The sequence below is a fragment of the Cryptomeria japonica genome, unplaced genomic scaffold (genome assembly GCF_030272615.1).
Source record: "Cryptomeria japonica unplaced genomic scaffold, Sugi_1.0 HiC_scaffold_61, whole genome shotgun sequence".
NCBI classification, from domain to species: domain Eukaryota; kingdom Viridiplantae; phylum Streptophyta; class Pinopsida; order Cupressales; family Cupressaceae; genus Cryptomeria; species Cryptomeria japonica.
In genome coordinates this window covers 440,001-457,500 of record NW_026728883.1, presented here as the reverse complement: position 1 = coordinate 457,500, position 17,500 = coordinate 440,001, and the positions used below count along the sequence as shown (strand labels likewise).

Below are 17,500 nucleotides of genomic sequence, written 5' to 3'. Positions count from 1 at the left end.
GAGCCACCTTTCCGTCCGAGAGTTTAGTGAGGCTTTTTACCGTTGCAGCTCCCCATGTCCGAACTGGGGATTTCTGGGTAGGGGCTTCGGGTGCGCATTACATTTTTGCCCAAGCGTCCAGTGGGGTTTCTGGTGCGCTCCGAAGTGGGGTTATTGGAGCGGCCCCTCTTTTTTTGTCCGAGCGTTTGGTGGGGTTTCTCGCATTGGGGCTTCCCAGGCCCGGTTGTTGGGTGCGCACCCACCCTGGCGTGCACGAAATCGGAAGTTGGGTTAATTGCCCGGTTTGCCTCGAGTGCGCACCTTCGCCAGGGCGGGCTCAAGATGGCACCCGCGTTCCGTTTTTTTCACTATCTTTCAAAACGGAAATTTTAAAATCTCGTTTTTTTTTTTTTTTTGCCTTTTCTGGAAATTAGTGAAGGCAGCGCATCAAAGGTGCGCAATGCTGGTGCGAACCCGGGAGCGCTCCGATGTGTGCTCCAAGGTGCGGCGTGCACGAAGTCCGAGCCCGGTTTGCCCCGGGTGCGCACCTCGCGTGCACCTTCGCCGGGGTGAGCACCTTGGTGTGCAGACCTTGGCTGGGTTGCGCGCCCTGGTGCGCACCAAGGAGCGCTCTGAAGTGTGCTCCAAGGTGCGGCGTGCACGAAGTCGGAGCCCGGTTTGCCTCGGGTGCGCACCTCGCGTGCACCTTCGCTGCGGTGGGCACCTTGGCTGGGTTGCGCGCCTTGGTGGGCACCATGCAGTGCACGAAGTCGGAGCCCGGATTGCCCCGGGCGCGCACCTCCGCCAGGGTGGGCACCTTGGTGCGCACAACTTGCCTGGGCTGCGCACCAGGAAGGGCTCAAGATGGCACCCGCGTTCCGTTTTTTTCACTATCTTTCAGAACGGAAATTTTAAAATATCGTTTTTTTTTGCCTTTTCTGGAAATTAGTGAAGGCAGCGCATCAAAGGTGCGCAACGCTGGTGCGAACCTGGGAGCGCTCCGATGTGTGCTCCAAGGTGCGGCGTGCACGAAGTCGGAGCCCGGTTTGCCCCGGGTGCGCCCTGGTGGGCACCATGGTGCGCACCAAGGAGCGCTCCGAAGTGTGCTCCAAGGTGCGGCCTGCACGAAGTCGGAGCCCGGTTTGCCCCGGGCGTGCACCGCGGGTGGGCACCTTGGTGCGCATGCCTTGCCTGGGCTGCGCACCAGGGCGGGCTCAAGATGGCACCCGCGTTCCGTTTTTTTCACTATCTTTCAAAACGGAAATTTTAAAATCTCATTTTTTTTTGCCTTTTCTGGAAATTAGTGAAGGCAGCGCATCAAAGGTGCGCACCTCGCTGCCCACCACGGTGCGCAACGCCGGTGGGCACCCGGGAGTGCTTCGAAGTGTGCTCCAAGGTGCTGCGTGCACGTTGTCGGAGCCCGGTTTGCCCCGGGTGCGCACCTCGCGTGCACCTTCGTCGGGGTGGGCACCTTGGCTGGGTTTGCCCCGGCTGCGCTCCGAAGCGGGGTTATTGGAGCGCCGCCTCTTTTTTTGTCGGAGCGTTTGGTGGGGTTTCTCGCATTGGCTCTTCCCAGGCCCGGTTGCCACCCTGGCGCGCACGAAGTCGGAAGTAGGGTTAATTGCCCGGGTGCGCACCTTTGCCAGGGTGGGCACCTTACCTGGGCTGTGCACCAGGGCGGGCTCAAGATGGCACCCGCGTTCCGTTTTTTTCACTATCTTTCAAAACGGAAATTTTAAAATCTCCTCTTTTTTTTGCCTTTTCTGGAAATTAGTGAAGGCAGCGCATCAAAGGTGCGCACCTCGCTGCCCACCTTGGTGTGCTCTGAGGTGCGCACCCGGGAGCGCTACGAAGTGTGCTCCAAGGTGCGGCGTGCACGTTGTCGGAGCCCGGTTTGCCCCGGGTGCGCACCTCGCCTGCACCTTGGCCGGGGTGGGCACCCTGGCTGGGTTTGCCCAGGGTGCGCTCCGAAGCGGGGTTACTGGAGCGCCCCCTCTTTTTTTGTCAGAGCGTTTGGTGGGGTTTCTCGCATTGGCTCTTCCCAGGCCCGGTTGTTGGGTGCGCTCCCACCCTGGCGCGCGCGAAGTTGGAAGTTGGGTTAATTGCCCGGGCGCGCACCTTCGCCAGGGTGGGCACCTTGGTGCGCACACCTTGGCTGGGCTGCGCACCAGGGCGGGCTCAAGATGGCACCAGCATTCCCTTTTTCTCACTATCTTTCAAAACGGAAATTTTAAAATCTCGTTTTTTTTTGCCTTTTATGGAAATTAGTGAAGGCATCGCATCAAAGGTGCGCACCTCGCTGCCCACCTTGGTGTGCTCCGAGGTGCCCACCACGGTGCGCTCCGAGGTGCCCACCACGGTGCGCAACGCCGGTGCGAACCCGGGAGCGCCCCGATGTGTGCTCCAAGGTGCGGCGTGCACGAAGCCGGACCCCGGTTTGCCCCGGGTGCGCACCTCGCGTGCACCTTGGTGCGCACACCTTGGCTGGGTTGCGCGGCCTGGTGGGCACCATGGTGCGCACCAAGGAGCGCTCCGAAGTGTGCTCCAAGGTGCGGCGTGCACGAAGTCCTAGCCCGGTTTGCCCCGGGTGCGCACCTTCGCCGCGGTGGGCACCATGGCGTGCACGAAGTCGGAGCCCGGTTTGCCCCGGGTGCGCACCTCGCGTGCACCTTCGCCGGGGTGGGCACCTCGGCTGGGTTGCGCGCCCTGGTGCGCACCAAGGAGCGCTCCGAAGTGTGCTCCAAGGTGCGGCGTGCACGAAGTCGGAGCCCGGTTTGCCCCGGGTGCGCACCTTCGCCGCGGTGGGCACCCTGGTGCGCACCATGGCGTGCACGAAGTCGGAGCCCGGTTTGCCCCGGGTGCGCACCTCGCGTGCACCTTCGGCGGGGTTGCGCGCCCTGGTGCGCACCAAGGAGCGCTCCGAAGTGTGCTCCAAGGTGCGGCGTGCACGAAGTCGGAGCCCGGTTTGCCCCGGGTGCGCACCTCGCGTGCACCTTCGGCGGGGTTGCGCGCCCTGGTGGGCACCATGGTGCGCACCAAGGAGCGCTCCGAAGTGTGCTCCAAGGTGCGGCGTGCACGAAGTCGGAGCCCGGTTTGCCCCGGGTGCGCACCTCGCGTGCACCTTCGCCGCGGTGGGCACCATGGCGTGCACGAAGTCGGAGCCCGGTTTGCCCCGGGTGCGCACCTCGCGTGCACCTTCGCCGGGGTGGGCACCTCGGCTGGGTTGCGCGCCCTGGTGCGCACCAAGGAGCGCTCCGAAGTGTGCTCCAAGGTGCGGCGTGCACGAAGTCGGAGCCCGGTTTGCCCCGGGTGCGCACCTCGCGTGCACCTTCGCCGCGGTGGGCACCATGGCGTGCACGAAGTCGGAGCCCGGTTTGCCCCGGGTGCGCACCCCGCGTGCACCTTCGCCGGGGTGGGCACCTCGGCTGGGTTGCGCGCCCTGGTGCGCACCAAGGAGCGCTCCGAAGTGTGCTCCAAGGTGCGGCGTGCACGAAGTCGGAGCCCGGTTTGCCCCGGGTGCGCACCTCGCGTGCACCTTCGCCGCGGTGGGCACCTTGGCTGGGTTGGGCACCATTGAGCGCTCCGAAGTGTGCTCCAAGGTGCGCACCATGGCCCTCCAAGGTGCGCAGCATGGCGTGCACGAAGTCGGAGCCCGGTTTGCCCCGGGTGCGCACCTCGCGTGCACCTTCGCCAGGGTGGGCACCTCGGTGCGCACACCTTCTCAATGTTTTCTTGCCTTTTCTGGAAATTGGTGAAGGCAGCGCATCAAAGGTGCGCACCTCGGTGTGCTCCGAGGTGCGAACCCGAGAGCGCTCCGAGGTGCCCACGAAGTCGAAAGTCGGGTTAATTGCATTGTTTTCCCCGGGTGCGCTCCGAGGTGCGCAACATCGGTGCGCACCAAGGAGGGCTCCGAAGTGTGCTCCAAGGTGCGCACGATTCGGAGCTCGGTTTGCCCGGGGTGCGCACACCTTGGCTGGGTTGCGCACCCTTTGTGCGCTCCAAGGTGCGCACGAAGTCGGAGCTCGGTTTGCCCCGGGTGCGCACCTTCGCCAGGGTGCGCACCTTGATGCGCACGCCTTGGCTGGGCTGCGCACCTTGGTGGGCGCCATGGTGCGCACCTTTCGTGCGCTCCAAGGTGCGCACGAAGTCGGAGCTCGGTTTGCCCCGGGTGCGCACCTTGGTGGGCGCCATGGTGCACTCCGAGGTGCCCAAGATTGGTGCGCACCAAGGAGCGCTCCGAAGTGCGCTCCAAGGTGCGCAGGTGCGCGCGAAGTCGAAAGTTGGGTTAATTGTCCGGTTTGCCTCGGGTGCGCACCTTGCGTGCACCTTCGCCAGGGTGGGCGCCTTGGTGCGCACACCTTGGCTGGGCTGCGCACCCGGGCGCGCACACCTTGGCACCCGCGTTTCCTTCATTTTAAATTTTTTTTTTTTACAATCTCTCAAGTGGGAAATTCTATAATCTCAACTTTTTTTGCCTTTTCAGGAAACTTTTGAATGGAGCGCATCATTGGTGCGCTCCGAAGTGTGCTCCAAGGTGCGCACCTCTGGTGTGCTCCAAAGCTCTCTCCAGCTGCGTGCACCTGCCCCGGCCGCGCACCCGGCCCCGCCCAGCTTCGCTCACCTGTCCCGGGCGTCTGGTGCGGAACCTTAGAGTAAGAAACATCACCGTGCACCTTGGCCAACGTGCGCGACTCGACCGAGCGCGCACTGGCCGAGGTGCACACCGATTTCACCTGGGTGCGCGCGCAGCACCTCGGGCGCACCGGGGTGCGCGCACAACGCCCGGGTTGCACCGTGGCCTGTGTGCTCGGGGCGCCTCGGGTGCGCGCTCGGTGTCGCCCCCGCGCGCGCGGTAGTGCGGGCAGCGCACCCCGGCCCGGCCCGGCCCCGACGAGAACGCAAACGGGCAAAAGGTTTATTCAAATAGCATTGCGACGCCCGGCGAAAAACTAAAAAAGGGTGCAACACCGGGACTTCCCGGGAGGTCACCCATCCCAGTACTACTCCGGCCCAAGCGCGCTTAACTGCGGAGTTCTGATGGGATCCGGTGCACTAACGCTGGTATGATCGCACCCGTTATGAGCTTGTCGCAGTGTGTACTTAGCAAACCGCGACCCACGTGCGAATCCACCCCGGCCACCCACCCCCGTCGAGGTGCACACCCTCCCTCGCGAAGTGCGCCCCGTTCGCCAAGTGTGAGCCCTGCCCGGGTGCGCGCACCTTGCTAGGGCGTCGGGTGTGCACCCGGCCCGGCCTACGTGCGTGCACCTGGACGGGGCGTCGTGTGCGTGCAGTGTCCCGTCTGCAACGCGGTGCCCACACACCACCTCGGGCGCAACGACCTGCGCTCACATGTGGGCCGAGTGCACCTTGGTGCATGTTCGGGGCGCCTCGGGTGCACGCTCGATCTTGCCCCGGTGCACCAAGGCGCTCGGTTTGCCCCGGGTGCGCACTTGGTGCAAGGTGGGCACCCAAAATAGGGATCAAGCACCAAAACACAAGTTTCGGGATGCAAAATGGGACCCAAGGACCACAAATGCGTTCCAAGACCCATGATGGGTCCACGAGAACAAAAATGTGTTCCGAGACTTAATAAACAAATATTGGGTTTTAGGAGAAGAAACATGCTCTGATGCCCAAAACGAGAATCGACCCCGAAAAGGCCACAGGCCAAAAGTGGGATGCGAGACAAAAAAAAATGGGACCCGAGGACCAAAATTGGGTTCCCAGGTCGAAGACAGGGCAACCGGACAAGAAACGACCTCTAAGGCTCGAAATGAGTCCCGACGACTAAAACTTGACAAGAAGCACCCATCAGGCACCCAACTCGACACCCATGGGATGCCGACCCACCCGGGCTTCCACCTAGCACACCTTGGCACCCACCCACCCTCGCACCCAACCTCGCACCCAACTTAGCACCTTTGAACCCACATTGGCACTCACCCTGACCCTGGCACCTTGGAACCCACATTGGCACTCACCTTGACCCTGGCACCCACCTTTGCACTCACCTTGGGACCCACCCTGGCTCCCACCTCGGCACCCACCCAGACACCCACCTTGGTTCCTTGGCACCCACCTTGGATCCTTGGCACCCACCCCGACACCCACCTTGGCACGCAACTTGGCTACTTGCCACCCACCTTGGCTCCTTGACGCCCACCCCGACAACCACCCCGTGACCTACCCTGGCTAGGGTTGGTGCACACCCACCCTGGTGCCCACCTTGGCACCCACCCCATGACCCACCTTGGCACGCACCTTAGTACCCACCCCGTTACCCACCCTAGGACCCACCCCGTGACCCACCTTGGCCAGGGTGGGTGCACCCACCCTGGTGCCCACCTTGGCACCCACCCATCCTAGCACCCAGCCTGTGACCGGGCTTGGAACCCAACCTTGCACCCGTCTTGGCCAGTGTGGGTGCGCACCCATCCTGGCACCCACGTTGTGACACACCCTTTAACCCACGCACCCTAGCAGCCACGTTGGCACCCACCTTGGAACACAACCTAGCAACTTGGCACCCACCCCGTGACCCACCTTGGCATCCACCATAGCAGTCGCCCACTTGGCACCCACCTTGGAACCCAAGTTGGCACCCACCTCGGCACCCACCTTGACACTTGTGGACCCACCTTGCCACTCACCCTAGCATCGACCCATCCTAGCACCCACCCTGGCACCTTTGCACCCTAGCACTCACCCATCCTAGCACCTAACCTGTGACCCACCTTGACACTCACCCTCGCACCCACCTTGGAACCCAACCTAGCACCCACCCACCCTGACACCAACCCTAGCACCTACCCACCCTTGCACCCACCCTGTGACCCATCTTGGCACCCACCCATCCTACCACTCAACCTATCACCCACCTTCTCACCCACCTTGGCATCCACCTTAGCACCCACCCACACTGGCACCTTGGCACCCACCTCGGGCAAGGTGGGTGCACACCCACCCTGACACCCAATTTAGAACCAACCGAGCATGTTACCCACCTTGGCACCCACATTGCAGCCCACCCTAGTACCCACCCTATGACCCACATTGGCATCCACACCCTAGCACCCAGGCACCTCGACACCCGCCTTGACACGCACCCTAGCACTAAACCTGTGACCCACCTTGGAACTCACCCTAGAACCCACCCACCCTGTGAACCACCTTGGCATCCACCTTAGCACCCACCCACCTTGGCACCCACTCTAGCACTCACCCATCCTAACACCCAACTTGTTACCCACCTTGGCACCCGCCCTCGCGTCCACCTTGAAACCCACCCTAGCACCCACCCACGCAGGAGCCCACCTTGGCACCCAACCTAACACCCACGCATCCTGGCACCCAACTTGTGACCCACCTTGGAACCCACCCTAGTACCCACCTTTGAACCCACTATATCACCAACCCACCTTGGCACCCACCCTATGACCCTCTTTGGAATCCACCCTAGCACGCACCCACCCTAGCACCCACCATGGAGCGCACCCTAGCACCCACCCACCTCGGCACGCACCTCAACACCCACCTTGGTGTGCGCACTGCGCCAACCTCTCAAAGACCCTATGTGGTGCGCTCCAAAGTGTACACCTTTGGTGCGCTCCAAGGTGCGCACCTTTGGTGCACACCGAGGTGCACACCAAAGTGTGCACCGAGGTGAGCACCAAAGTGCACTCCAAGGTGCACACCAAGGCGTGCACCTTTGGTGCGGTCAATGCAAACGAATTCGGAAGTTGGGGTCGATGTCCTAATCGCTGCTGCAGACTACACGTATGAGAATCGGACAAATAGCTTTATATAGGGGAGGTGTTGCGTTTGATGGGTCGACTCCCCTGGTTGTGTGCACTGCACCAACTTCAAAGACCCTGTCTTGTTTAAGAAGTCAAAAGTTGGGGTGGATGTCCTAATCATTGCTGCAGTCTACGCATGTATGAGAATCAGACAAATAGCTTATATAGGGGAGGTGTTGCATTCGGTGGGTTGACTCCCCTGGTTGTGCGCACTGCGCCAACCTCAAAGACCCCGCATAGCAGAAGAAGTCGGAAGTCGGATTTTGGTGAGCACCAAGGCGTGCACCTTTGGTGCGGTCAACGCAGACGAATTCAGAAGTTGGGGTGGATGTCCTAATCGTTGTTGCAGGCTACACATGTATGAGAATCAGACAAATAGCTTATATAGGGGAGGTGTTGGGTTTGATGGGTCAACTCCCTTGGTTGTGCGCATTACGCCAACCTCAAAGACCTTGTTTTCGTTAAGAAGTCAAAAGTTGGGGTCAATGTCCTAATGGCTCCTGTAGGCTACACATGTATGAGAATCGGACAAATAGCTTATATAGGGGAGGTGTTGGGTTTGATGGGTCGACTCCCCTGGTTGTGCGCATTACGTCAACCTCAAAGACCTTGTTTTCGTTAAGAAGTCAAAAGTTGGGGTCGATGTCCTAATTGCTCCTGTAGACTACACATGTATGAGAATCAGACAAATAGCTTATATAGGGGAGGTGTTGGGTTTGATGGGTTGACTCCCCTAGTTGTTCGCATTACACCAACCTCAAAGACCTTGTTTTCGTTTAGAAGCCGAAAGTTGGGGTCGATGTCCTAATTGCTCCTGCAGGCTACGCATGTATGAGAATCAGACAAATAGCTTATATAGGGGAGGTGTTGGGTTTGATGGGTCGACTCCCCTGGTTGTGCGCATTGCGCCAACCTCAAAGACCCTGCATTGCGGATGAAGTCGAAAGTCAGAGTTTGGTGTGCTACAAGGTGTGGTCGAAGGTGCTCACCTAGGTGTGCACCTTTGGAGCGCAGGAAAAGTGCCCTCCAAAAGTGCGCACCTTTGGAGTGCACAAAAGTGCCCTCCAAAAGTGCGCACCTTTGGAGCGCACAAAAGTGCCCTCCAAAAAGTGCCCTCCAAAAGTGCGCACCTTTGGAGCGCACAAAAGTGCCCTCCAAAAAGTGCCCTCCAAAAGTGCGCACCTTTGGAGTGCAGAAAAGTGCCCTCCAAAAAGTGCCCTCCAAAAGTGTGCACCTTTGGAGTGCACAAAAGTGCCCTCCAAAAGTGCGCACCTTTGGAGCGCAGAAAAGTGCCCTCCAAAAAGTGCCCTCCAAAAGTGCGCACCTTTGGAGCGCAGAAAAGTGCCCTCCAAAAAGTGCCCTCCAAAAGTGCGCACCTTTGGAGCGCAGAAAAGTGCCCTCCAAAAAGTGCCCTCCAAAAGTGCGCACCTTTGGAGCGCAGAAAAGTGCCCTCCAAAAAGTGCCCTCCAAAAGTGCGCACCTTTGGAGCGCACAAAAGTGCCCTCCAAAAAGTGCCCTCCAAAAGTGCGCACCTTTGGAGCGCACAAAAGTGCCCTCCAAAAGTGCGCACCTTTGGAGCGCACAAAAGTGCCCTCCAAAAGTGCGCACTTTTGGTGCGCACCAAGGCGCTGGTTCGGTCGTTGCAGGCGAGTTCGGAAGTTGGGGTCGATGTCCTGAGCGGAGGTGCAAACTACACAGGTGTCGGAATCGGACAAATAGCTTATATAGGGGAGGTGTATGCTTCGATGGGTCGACTCCCCAGGTTGAGCGCACCGCGCCAACCTCAAAGACCCTACGGTATGGATGAAGTCGGAAGTTGGGTCCGATGACCGATTCGATTAGTAGGTATGCTCATGAGGTCGGAATTTGGGTCCGATGACCTGCCATGTGCAGGAAGGCGAATGTTGGCACTGTGCGTTGCAAGGTGCACACCAAGGTGCTGGTGCGGTCTTTTTAGTCGAGTTCGGAAGTTGGGGTCGATGTCCTGATCGGAGGTGCAAGCTACACAGGTGTGGGAATCGGACAAATAGCTTATATAGGGGAGGTGTATGCTTCGTTGGGTCGACTCCCCGGGTTGAGCGCACCGCGCCAACCTCAAAGACCCTACGGTATGGATGAAGTCGGAAGTTGGGTCCGATGACCGATTCGATATGTAGGCATACTCGCGAGGTCGGAATTTGGGTCCGATGACCTGCCATGTGCAGGAAGGCGAATGTTGGCACTGTGCGTTGCAAGGTGCGCACCAAGGCGCTGGTTCGGTCGTTGCAGGCGAGTTCGGAAGTTGGGGTCGATGTCCTGATCGGAGGTGCAAACTACACAGGTGTGGGAATCGGACAAATAGCTTATATAGGGGAGGTGTATGCTTCGTTGGGTCGACTCCCCGGGTTGAGCGCACCGCGCCAACCTCAAAGACCCTACGGTATGGATGAAGTCGGAAGTTGTGTCCGATGACCGATTCGATATGTAGGCATACTCGCGAGGTCGGAATTTGGGTCCGATGACCTGCCATGTGCAGGAAGGCGAATGTTGGGACTGTGCGTCGCAAGGTGCGCACCAAGGCGCTGGTGCCGTCGTTGCAGTCGAGTTCGGAAGTTGGGGTCGATGTCCTGGTCAGAGGTGCAAACTACACAGGTGTGGGAATCGGACAAATAGCTTATATAGGGGAGGTGTATGCTTCGATGGGTCGACTCCCCGGGTTGAGCGCACCGCGCCAACCTCAAAGACCCTACAGTATGGATGAAGTCGGAAGTTGGGTCCGATGACCGATTCGATACGTAGGCATATTGGCGAGGTCTGAATTTGTGTCCGATGACCTGCCATGCGCAGGAAGGCGGAATTTGGGTCCGATGACCGAGTTGATGGCGTGCCATGCGCAGAAAGGCGGAATTTGGGTCCGATGACCGAGTTGATGTTGATGGCCCGCCATGCACAGGAAGGCGGAATTTGGGTCCGATGACCGATTTGAAGGCGTGCCATGCGCAGAAAGGCGGAGTTTGGGTCCGATGACCGAGTTGATATTGATGGCCCGCCATGCGCAGGAAGGCGGAATTTGGGTCCGATGACCTGACATACGCATGGAGTCCGACTCGGGGGCCGATGTTCGATTCGATGACTTGCATTGTGGGTAAAGTCGGAAGTTGTGGTCTTTGACCCGATTCGATGACCAGACTTCGGCTGCTTGAGAATCGGACAAATAACTTATATAGGGGAGGTAGTGTTCTCGAGCATCCTCCCCCCGTGCCCGTTTATGTCGATTGATGCTGGTGCTCGACTGGTTGGAGCGCTCGGATGCAAAAATCTTGCACCAGGATTTATCGATTGTGATGGACACGGCAAGTCTCCTGATTGCTATGCAGGAGCTCATCGTGAATCTCTATGCGGCCTTGGTATGGACTCGACCTGCGGAATGGTTCGGCAATGGTAGTCGCTCCAACACGTCCTTGCAATGGCCACAGAGGTGATTCGACTAGAGCTCCAGTCTAGCTTTTGGGTTGCTTGGCGGACTGGTATAGCCGCGATCGAGTTCCGGCCATGAACGTTTTAGATAGCTCTTGGGCTTTCTGGGACGGAAGTCGGAAGTTTGGGCTGTTGTCCGATTTGATGACCATTCTTCGGATGTGTGAGAATCGGACAAATAACTTATATAGGGGACTGTGTTGTCTCACGCAGCCCCCTCCGTGCCCCTCTATCTCGACCGATGTTGGTGCTTGAAAGGGTTGGGATCGCTCGGATTTATAAACGTGCACCACCATTTGTCGAGTGTGAGGGACGCGGCAGGTCTCCTAAATGCTATACGGGCGCTCTCTGAGAATCTCTATCCGGCCTCGACACAGACTAGTCTTGCTGAATGGTTTGGCACTGGTAGTCGATCCAACACGTCGTTGTTGTGGCCGCCTAGGCGATTCGATTCGAGCCCCCGTCTAGCTTTTGGGTTGCTTGGCGGATTTTGCCCTATCCGCAAGTGAGCTCGGTCCCTAAACGTTCGAGAAACCCGATTGCTATGCGCCGACTCTCTTTCTTGCGAGCCTCCATCTAGCTTTTGGGTCTCTACGGAACGGAAGTCGGAATCTGGGACCGTTGTTTGATTCGACGAGGCAGACTACGGTTGTGCGAGAATCGGACAAATAACTTATATAGGGGAGGTGTTGACTGGAGCATTCTCCCCCGTGCCCCTCTAACTCGACCAATGCTGGCGCTCGAACGGTGGTAGCGCTCGAATTTTCGTTGAGCGCCAGCATTGGTCGATTTAGAGGGGCATGCGAGATTCCCGAATGCTATGCGAGGGCTCTAACGGAAATGTCTATTGGTTTCGGTATGGATGCAATTGCGAGTGGTTCGGCAAAGGTAGTCGTTCCGATGCGTCCATGTCGTGGCCAAATCGATAATTCGATTTGAGCCCTCGTATAGCATTTGGGTCTCTCGATGTGATTCCGCATTCCAGTCCCTTTGGGCACTGCTTGAGCCGCATCCCAGGGGGTTCCCTTCCCAATAATCTGCCTCGCAACCCGATTGCTATGCGGTGAGGCTCCTCGGCCGCCTCGGAACTATCTGTGTATCAGACGCATCGCGGGATAAGGGGTTGGCAACGGTAGTCGCCCCAAGCGCGTCCGATGCTTGGACCATTCCGAGGCGGCCCTGAAGCCTCTTCCGTCTAGCCGTTGGGTCCTTCTCGCCGCATCCCTTGCCTCGCACCCCGATTGCTATGCGGTGAGGCTCCTCGGCCGCCTTGGAACTATCTGTGTATCAGACGCATCGCGGGATAAGGGGTTGTCACTGGTAGTCGCCCCAAGCGCGTCCGATGCTTGGACCATTCCGAGGCGGCCCTGAAGCCTCTTCCGTCTAGCCGTTGGGTCCTTCTCGCCGCATCCCTCGACTCGCACCCCGATTGCTATGCGGTGAGGCTCCTCGGCCGCCTTGGAACTATCTGTGTATCGGACGCGTCGCGGGATAAGGGGTTGTCACTGGTAGTCGCCCCAAGCGCGTCCGATGCTTGGACCATTCCGAGGCGGCCCTGAAGCCTCTTCCGTCTAGCCGTTGGGTCCTTCTCGCCGCATCCCTCGCCTCGCACCCCGATTGCTATGCGGTGAGGCTCCTCGGCCGCCTTGGAACTATCTGTGTATCGGACGCGTCGCGGGATAAGGGGTTGTCACTGGTAGTCGCCCCAAGCGCGTGCGATGCATGGACCATTCCCAGGCGGCCCTGAAGCCTCTTCCGTCTAGCCGTTGGGTCCTTCTCGCCGCATCCCTCGCCTCGCACCCCGATTGCTATGCGGTGAGGCTCCTCGGCCGCCTTGGAACTATCTGTGTATCGGACGCGTCGCGGGATAAGGGGTTGTCACTGGTAGTCGCCCCAAGCGCGTCCGATGCTTGGACCATTCCGAGGCGGCCCTGAAGCCTCTTCCGTCTAGCCGTTGGGTCCTTCTCGCCGCATCCCTCGCCTCGCACCCCGATTGCTATGCGGTGAGGCTCCTCGGCCGCCTTGGAACTATCTGTGTATCGGACGCGTCGCGGGATAAGGGGTTGTCACTGGTAGTCGCCCCAAGCGCGTCCGATGCTTGGACCATTCCGAGGCGGCCCTGAAGCCTCTTCCGTCTAGCCGTTGGGTCCTTCTCGCCGCATCCCTCGCCTCGCACCCCGATTGCTATGCGGTGAGGCTCCTCGGCCGCCTTGGAACTATCTGTGTATCGGACGCGTCGCGGGATAAGGGGTTGTCACTGGTAGTCGCCCCAAGCGCGTCCGATGCTTGGACCATTCCGAGGCGGCCCTGAAGCCTCTTCCGTCTAGCCGTTGGGTCCTTCTCGCCGCATCCCTCGCCTCGCACCCCGATTGCTATGCGGTGAGGCTCCTCGGCCGCCTTGGAACTATCTGTGTATCGGACGCATCGCGGGATAAGGGGTTGTCACTGGTAGTCGCCCCAAGCGCGTCCGATGCTTGGACCATTCCGAGGCGGCCCTGAAGCCTCTTCCGTCTAGCCGTTGGGTCCTTCTCGCCGCATCCCTCGCCTCGCACCCCGATTGCTATGCGGTGAGGCTCCTCGGCCGCCTTGGAACTATCTGTGTATCGGACGCGTCGCGGGATAAGGGGTTGTCACTGGTAGTCGCCCCAAGCGCGTCCGATGCTTGGACCATTCCGAGGCGGCCCTGAAGCCTCTTCCGTCTAGCCGTTGGGTCCTTCTCGCCGCATCCCTCGCCTCGCACCCCGATTGCTATGCGGTGAGGCTCCTCGGCCGCCTTGGAACTATCTGTGTATCGGACGCGTCGCGGGATAAGGGGTTGTCACTGGTAGTCGCCCCAAGCGCGTCCGATGCTTGGACCATTCCGAGGCGGACCTGAAGCCTCTTCCGTCTAGCCGTTGGGTCCTTCTCGCCGCATCCCTCGCCTCGCACCCCGATTGCTATGCGGTGAGGCTCCTCGGCCGCCTTGGAACTATCTGTGTATCGGACGCGTCGCGGGATAAGGGGTTGTCACTGGTAGTCGTCCCAAGCGCGTCCGATGCTTGGACCATTCCGAGGCGGCCCTGAAGCCTCTTCCGTCTAGCCGTTGGGTCCTTCTTGCCGCATCCCTCGCCTCGCACCCCGATTGCTATGCGGTGAGGCTCCTCGGCCGCCTTGGAACTATCTGTGTATCGGACGCGTCGCGGGATAAGGGGTTGTCACTGGTAGTCGCCCCAAGCGCGTCCGATGCTTGGACCATTCCGAGGCGGCCCTGAAGCCTCTTCCGTCTAGCCGTTGGGTCCTTCTCGCCGCATCCCTCGCCTCGCACCCCGATTGCTATGCGGTGAGGCTCCTCGGCCGCCTTGGAACTATCTGTGTATCGGACGCATCGCGGGATAAGGGGTTGTCACTGGTAGTCGCCCCAAGCGCGTCCGATGCTTGGACCATTCCGAGGCGGCCCTGAAGCCTCTTCCGTCTAGCCGTTGGGTCCTTCTCGCCGCATCCCTCGCCTCGCACCCCGATTGCTATGCGGTGAGGCTCCTCGGCCGCCTTGGAACTATCTGTGTATCGGACGCGTCGCGGGATAAGGGGTTGTCACTGGTAGTCGCCCCAAGCGCGTCCGATGCTTGGACCATTCCGAGGCGGACCTGAAGCCTCTTCCGTCTAGCCGTTGGGTCCTTCTCGCCGCATCCCTCGCCTCGCACCCCGATTGCTATGCGGTGAGGCTCCTCGGCCGCCTTGGAACTATCTGTGTATCGGACGCGTCGCGGGATAAGGGGTTGTCACTGGTAGTCGCCCCAAGCGCGTCCGATGCTTGGACCATTCCGAGGCGGCCCTGAAGCCTCTTCCGTCTAGCCGTTGGGTCCTTCTCGCCGCATCCCTCGCCTCGCACCCCGATTGCTATGCGGTGAGGCTCCTCGGCCGCCTTGGAACTATCTGTGTATCGGACGCGTCGCGGGATAAGGGGTTGTCACTGGTAGTCGCCCCAAGCGCGTCCGATGCTTGGACCATTCCGAGGCGGACCTGAAGCCTCTTCCCTCTAGCCGTTGGGGCTTTCTCGCCGCATCCCTCGCCTCGCACCCCGATTGCTATTCGGTGAGGCTCCTCGGCCGACTTGGAACTATCTGTGTATCGGACGCATCGCGGGATAAGGGGTTGGCAGTGGTAGTCGCCCCAAGCGCGTCCGATGCTTGGACCATTCCGAGGCGGCCCTGCAGCCTCTTCCGTCTAGCCGTTGGGGCCATCTCGCTGCATCCCCCACCTCGCACCACGATTGCTATGCGGTGAGGCTCCTTGGCCGCCTCGGAACTATCTGTGTATCGGACGCATCGCGGGATAAGGGGTTGTCACTGGTAGTCGCCCCAAGCGCGTCCGATGCTTGGACTATTCCGAGGCGGCCCTGAAGCCTCTTCCGTCTAGCCGTTGGGGCCATCTCGCCGCATCCCCCAGCTCCTCGGCCGCCTCGGAACTATCTGTGTATCGGACGCATCGCGGGATAAGGGGTTGGCAGTGGTAGTCGCCCCAAGCGCGTTCGATGCTTGGACTATTCCGAGGCGGCCCCGCAGCCTCTTCCGTCTACCCTTTGGGGCCATCTCGCCGCATCCCTCGCCTCGCACCCCGATTGCTATGCGGTGAGGCTCCTCGGCCGCCTGGGAACTATCTTCGTATCGGATGCATCGCGGGATAAGGGGTTGTCACTGGTAGTCGCCCCAAGCGCGTCCGATGCTTGGACTATTCCGAGGCGGCCCTGTGGCCTCTTCCGTCTAGCCGTTGGGGCCATCTCGCCGCATCCCTCACCTCGCACCCCCATTGCTATGCGGTGAGGCTCCTCGGCCGCCTTGGAACTGTCTTCGTATCGGAAGCATCGCGGGATAAGGGGTTGTCACTGGTAGTCGCCCCAAGCGCGTCCGATGCTTGGACTATTCCGAGGCGGCCCTGCAGCCTCTTCCGTCTAGCCGTTGGGGCCATCTCGCCGCATCCCCCACCTCGCACCCGGATTGCTATGCGGTGAGGCTCCTCGGCCGCCTTGGAACTATCTTCGTATCGGACGCATCGCGGGATAAGGGGTTGTCACTGGTAGTCGCCCCAAGCGCGTCCGATGCTTGGACTATTCCGACGCGGCCCTGTGGCCTCTTCCGTCTAGCCGTTGGGGCCATCTCGCCGCATCCCCCACCTCGCACCCCGATTGCTATGCGGTGAGGCTCCTCGGCCGCCTTGGAACCATCTTCGTATCGGACGCATCGCGGGATGAGGGGTTGTCACTGGTAGTCGCCCCAAGCGCGTCCGATGCTTGGACCATTCCGAGGCGGCCCTGAAGCCTCTTCCGTCTAGCCGTTGGGGCCTTCCCGCCCCATCCCTCGCCTCGCACCCCCGATTGCTATGCGGTGAGGCTCCTCGGCCGCCTTGGAACCATCTGTGTATCGGACGCATCGCGGGATAAGGGGTTGGCACTGGTAGTCGCCCCAAGCGCGTCCGATGCTTGGAGCATTCCGAGGTGGCCCTGAAGCCTCTTCCGTCTAGCCGTTGGGGCCTTCCCGCCCCATCCCTCGCCTCGCACCCCGATTGATATGCGGTGAGGCTCCTCGGCCGCCTTGGAACTATCTGTGTATCGGACGCATCGCGGGATAAGGGGTTGGCACTGGTAGTCGTCCCAATCGCGTCCGATGCTTGGACCATTCCGAGGCGGCCCTGCAGCCTCTTCCGTTTAGCCGTCGGGGCCTTCCCGCCGCATCCCTCGCCTCGCATCCCGATTCCTATGCGGTGAGTCTTCTCGGCCGCCGCGGAACTATACCTGTTATTGCTACTGCATCCTTCGGCTGGTAACCTCCTCTGCCGCCTTGGAACGTTCTCTTTGTCGGACGCGTCGCGGGATAAGGGGTTGGCACTGGTAGTCGCCCCAAGCGCGCCCGATGCATAGACCGCTCCGAGTTGACCTTGCTTTCAGCCTCTCACATGCATAGACCTCTCTGAGTCGACCCTGCAGCCTCTCACGTTTAGCCTTTGGAATCTCGCCTCACAACATGATTGCTATCCTTGATGCATCCCTTGCCTCGAGCCCTGATTGCTTTCTTGGCTGCATCCCTCCTCTCCTCACAGCCCGGTTGTCATCACTGCTTCATCCGTCGCTTCATGCATTCTGGCTGCTGGGCCCTTCCCACCGCACACCTCGATTGCTATCTCTTCTGCATCACACACCCCGATTGCTATCTCTGCTACATCCCTCGGCTCTCACTTCTGCATCCTTCGCCTCCCACCTCGATTGCTATCAATGCTGCATCCGTAACCTCACA

At 60.2% G+C, this 17,500-nt stretch overlaps 1 non-coding gene across 1 annotated transcript; it reads right to left on the bottom strand.

Moving 5' to 3' along the window:
- Positions 1-4,935: 4,935 nt before the first annotated feature.
- LOC131863390 (5S ribosomal RNA) lies at positions 4,936-5,054 on the bottom strand. The gene has a single exon (XR_009362311.1). It is a non-coding gene; the product is annotated as a 5S ribosomal RNA (ribosomal RNA).
- Positions 5,055-17,500: the final 12,446 nt, after the last annotated feature.